Here is a 5,225-nt window from a genome sequence, read left to right on the forward strand (position 1 = left end):
AGACTGCCCAGGCGTGTAGCCTGCCTTGCTACTTCTGACCTGTATGTAGTAGGACACATGACTTAACCTCTCTGTGCCTGTGTCCTCATCTGTAGAATAGGAATCATAACACATTTGTTGTCAGGAGTAAATAAGCTATCTATGTAGACCTTTTGAAGGTCACCTGACACAGTAATGTCAATAAGGGAAATGGGGACTCCCCTTGTGGTCCAGTGGTTAAGACTCCCGTGCTTCCACTGCAGGGGGCGCGGGTTTGATCCCTGGTCGGGGAACTAAGATCCCACGTGCTGTGCAGTGTGGCCAAAAAAATAAATTTAAAAAAATAATAAGGGAAGTACAGGCACCTGTACAGGGCACCCTGGAGATTATGACAGGGGACTGAGGCACACCTTCCTGAAGAAGTGGTTTTTACCATTGAAAGAGGAAGGACTAGGAGGAGTGAGACAGAAGGAAGGGAAGAACTGGGAGAAGAGTTCCAAGTAGAGGTGTAACCACGGCAGTTGATGCACCTGGTCACTGGTTGTTTGGGGCCCACTTGGCAGAGGGGAGAGGGTCCCCCTCCAGGCTCCTCTCCCCACACGGAGTACTGAAATCTCTGGTGCTCTGCTGAGAGGGGGGACTTTAAGAGACAAGGACTGTTGAACAGGAGGTTGGCCACAGGTGATGCCCTGGGGTGGCGTGAAGAAAGTATCCTCTGAACTCCTGCTCTGCTCCCTGACCACCTGCAGCCTCTGAGGACTCCCGTTTTGAGTTACCTTCTCTCTTTCCTCCTGCCCATCTTAGCTAGAATCCTGGAGGTGAAACATTCTTAACCTCATCCATAAGTCCTGGCAGTTTCTTTGAATTTTTGTTCCTGCTTCAAAGTGGGCTGGCTGGGGGAGGAAATAACGGTCTCAAAATGAGAAACTGGAGAGGGAAATGCACAGGATCACCAACCTCTCCGCGGCGTGGCCTAGCACAAAAGCAAATTTTGGTGAGGGTGGAATTGGAGCAGAGTACAAGGGGGAAGTAAAGCAAGTGAGGCTAGAGACTTGAGGTGCCTGATCTGGAATGCCTACTACATACATGTGTCAGGTGTGTATACACATGTTATATGGTTTGCACTTAAGGAAAATGGAAAGTAATGGGGGGCTTAAGCAGGAGAGTGGGAAAATCAGACTCAAATGTTACAGAGATCACACTGGCTGCTGTGTGACAGATGAACTAGAGGAAAACTCAATTAGAGGCAGGAGCACCTGTTAGGAAGCCAGTGTAGAACAGATGACAGTGGTGATCTAGACCAGGGTCTAAGCTAACTTAAGACTATTTGGCATTTCTCCAATTGCAGAATTCCAAGGATGGTGGAAGCCTATGGATGAGAATATAACAGTTGTAAAGACTCACAAAATGTGTACTAGTACTTCCAGGAGAGTTCCATTTAAACAGCCCCCCTCCCCTACCCCGCTTCCTCTGGGAGTAGCTAGCTGTAGTCCTGCATAAAAGAAAGATCTGCCACCCAAGCACCTCTGCCTATGAGATATGGATAAAGCAGAGACTATAAGTGTCTCATCTGAGCAGCTGACATCCCGGACAGCGACCATTCTCAGGCTTCATCTAATGTTTTTTCTCCACCTACTCCTATTCCCCACTTTACAATTAGGACTACTAAGGAGAAGCCCCTTGCTCTGCTGAATACTAATGCCAGAACAGTTTCTAAGCCAAAGCAGGAGCATCCAACAACAGGGGCTGGAGAAAGAGAGGACAGAATGTAGGAGTGTGACAAATATCCTCCAAGCAGATCCCCACCTGCCCTCTAACTTCCCACTAGGTGTTTGAAGCTCTTCCGGGAAAGCCCTGTTCCAGACTCAGGATTAGGAAAGCAGGAAAGCAGGGTACTGGAGCCTCCTAGCATCAGCCCTTCAGGTTCCCTCACCTCCACTGTGTCATTTTTGGAAGATGCTGCAACCTGAGTCAGACAACAGAATAAAGAACATTTATTCTCAAGCAGAAAAGCAACGTCAGATAAAACTGCAGGGGGTTCCTAAGAACCTGTTTTCTACGTTCAGGATCAAGAGAAACCTGAAGAGGGCCTCTGAAATTTACAATAGCTTAGGGGTGTTGGTGAAGAAGAAGGGCCAGTCCCTTCTTGCAAAGGTGACAGGCCTGACATCATTCATGAGTCATTCATTCATGACTCAACCCTGATGTCATTTGTTCTTTCCAAACCTTCCCTTTGGATCTCTCCCCAGAATTATTTGTGTATAGTGTGTCTAAATTTTAAGAGCCACAGATTCTTTTCGGAATAACAACAGTAAGCAGGTATAAAAGTCTACCATTCCTCCTCTGCAGCACCCCTCCAGTCCATTTCTTCTTCTTTTTATTTTTTTCTTTTTTTGGCCATGCCGCCTGGCATGTGGGACCTTAGTTCCCTGACCAGGGATTGAACCCACGCCCGCTGCAGTGGGAGCGTCAAGTCTTAACCACTGGACTGCCAGGGAATTCCCCATTTCTTCTTTTGTGTTCTCAGTACAACCAGTGACATCCTGGCACTTACTGTGTGATGGGACTGATGTAATAATCTTCTAACTGGTTTCTCAGATGCCAGCCTTTTCCAGCTCCAATATATCCTGTATGTCTCTGCTAGACCATTTTTCCCAAAACCCCATTTCATCACTTCCTGTGATCTAAGAATCTATGACAATTCACTACTAAATCCAAATACTGTTCAAATAATCAAATCTCATTTTCTACTTCACAAGACTTTTCTCTGCCCATGTGGCAAGGCTGCCCCCTTCACTGCCCTCCAATGTACTGCATGTACCCTAGTGAAGTCGCTTTGGTCGTAATAGGGCCTCATCTGCCTAGGCCACTCTTCTTGTCACTTGGAATCCCACTCCCACTCTCTCATAAGCAAACTCAGCCCCTTCATGAAATCTTCTCTAACCTCAGAAATCCTTACCTTCTGAATATCAGATACTGTGAATGAAACAGCCTTCACGTTAAATAATAAACAAGATGGGAACAAAAAAGGGAGAAGACCTGTTTCCAAGCCCTGTTTGTATTCCTTTCCTAGGACTAGAAAATCGAATATAAGGCCTTTGTAATGCAGGTATCTACCTTCTTTCTGATTAGTTAGCCAGCATACTCTGGTTTGCCAGCAGGAAAAACAGGAATGTAAGGAGTCCTCTGGCAACTGATTAGGGCCCTTGGCCTATGGTGACATCCCAACTGCTTATGTTGGAGCAATGTCAACTCTGAAATGGAATAGTAGTATCAGGTGATGACTAGTCTATGGAATAATACATAAATCTTCACCGATACCAGCAACCAAAACGTGCTGTTTTCTTCTTATACTCAGAAATGATGTCTTAGTAACAAGAACATGTCATAATTCAGTTAAACATCAATAAAGAATACATTAACGGGGTCTTTGGGTAAAGATGGCGGAGCGTGGTTACAGCTTTTCGCTGACTACATTCAGCCCATCTGGTAAGCTTGTCCAGATTGAATATGCTTTGGCTGCTGTAGCTGGAGGAGCCCCTTCAGTGGAAATAAAAGCTGCAAATGGTGTGGTCTTGGCAACTGAGAAGAAACAGAAATCCATTTTGTATGAAGAGTGAAGTGTCCACAAAGTGGAGCCAATCACCAAGCATATAGGTTTGGTGTATAGCAGCATAGGCCCAGATTTCAGAGTGCTTGTGCACAGAGCTCGAAAACTAGCTCAACAATACTATCTCGTTTACCAAGAACCCATTCCCACAGCTCAGCTGGTACAGAGAGTAGCTTCCGTGATGCAAGAATACACCCAGTCAGGTGGTGTTCGTCCATTTGGAGTTTCTTTACTTATTTGTGGCTGGAATGAGGGACAACCATATTTATTTCAGTCACATCCATCTGGAGCTTACTTTGCCTGGAAAGCCACAGCAATGGGAAAGAACTATGTGAATGGGAAAACTTTCCTTGAGAAAAGATATAATAAAGATCTGGAACTTGAAGATGCCATTCATGCAGCCATATTAACCTTTCCTTTAGGAAAGCTTTGAAGGGCAGATGACAAGATAACATAGAAGTTGGAATCTGCAATGAAGCCGGATTTAGGAGGCTGACTCCAACTGAAGTTAAGGATTACTTGGCTGCCACTGCATAACAATGAAGTGACTGAAAATCTGGAATTTCAGATAACCTCTCTACTTAAACATGTTTAAAGTATGTTTTTGTTTTGCAGACTTTTTGCATACTTACTTCTACATGGTTTGATGGACTGATGTTTTTAAAATGAGACTTATAAATCATAATAAACCGTTAAATTAAAAAAAAAAAAGAATACATTAACGACTGATTAGTTCTTATGCATACAACCAATGAACACTCCAAAAAACCAATAAAATCCATTGTTTATGGATAATGAACATATCCAGAATTTTCCACTGGGCCCAAATCTCCTTTTCTCAAGCGAGTTTCTCTGTTGTAGGGCACAGTTTATCATTCCATACATAGGAACTTACTAAAATCAGCAGAATAAACTCTGGGGACTGAAGCTCAAGGGCTCCACACATTTTTACATCACTGATGTCTCAAAATGGCACAAGGTCACAGAAGCAGCTATGGACCATTACGCCCTAGAGGCTAAGCTCTGGCAGAAATGAACATGGACTGCAGTGACACTGGGGGCCTTTCCGGAGCCATCCATACAGTGAGTCTTTCTTACCTTTTAAAAAGACACGTACTCCTTTGGGAGTTTCTCCCCAGGAAAATACATTTAAACTCAAAACACTGCATAAACTTCATAAACTCCATAAAACCCATCCAGTGAGTTCTTAGGGGTCTAGCCCCAGATAAGGAACTGTTAATCTGGATTTCTACCAGATACCCATTTATTCCTACTATTGAAGAGTCTGAAGCACATCGCTTCCCATTTTCCTGCTCAGATTTAGGGCTACTCAGTAGGTAGGTTACACATGTTGTGAGAAGGTGGGATGTGCTCAGCCTGCAGCCTCAGGAGTCCACACTCCTTTAATTATTGCCTTTGTTTTAAGTTATTTCAGGGTTGGTCCACAGGACTTTGCGGGGGTTGGGGGGGGCATAAAATTTCTTCCCTTTTTACAAGACTCCCAAGGTGGGTCAGAGTTGGCCAGAAGTACAAACAAGACTCAACACAGTCAAGTGCCCACAGGGGAATGTGGCAGGACTGACAGTCTGCGGTTCTCTCTGTAGCATCTGTAACGTCAGATTAAGGAAACCACCTG

The 5,225-nt window shown here is 44.6% G+C and overlaps 1 pseudogene; it reads left to right on the forward strand.

The window, feature by feature from the left end:
• Positions 1-3,404: 3,404 nt before the first annotated feature.
• Positions 3,405-4,257, forward strand: LOC118884730 (annotated as a pseudogene).
• The last annotated feature ends 968 nt before the right edge of the window (positions 4,258-5,225 follow it).

The sequence above is a fragment of the Balaenoptera musculus genome, chromosome 19, assembly GCF_009873245.2.
Source record: "Balaenoptera musculus isolate JJ_BM4_2016_0621 chromosome 19, mBalMus1.pri.v3, whole genome shotgun sequence".
NCBI classification, from domain to species: domain Eukaryota; kingdom Metazoa; phylum Chordata; class Mammalia; order Artiodactyla; family Balaenopteridae; genus Balaenoptera; species Balaenoptera musculus.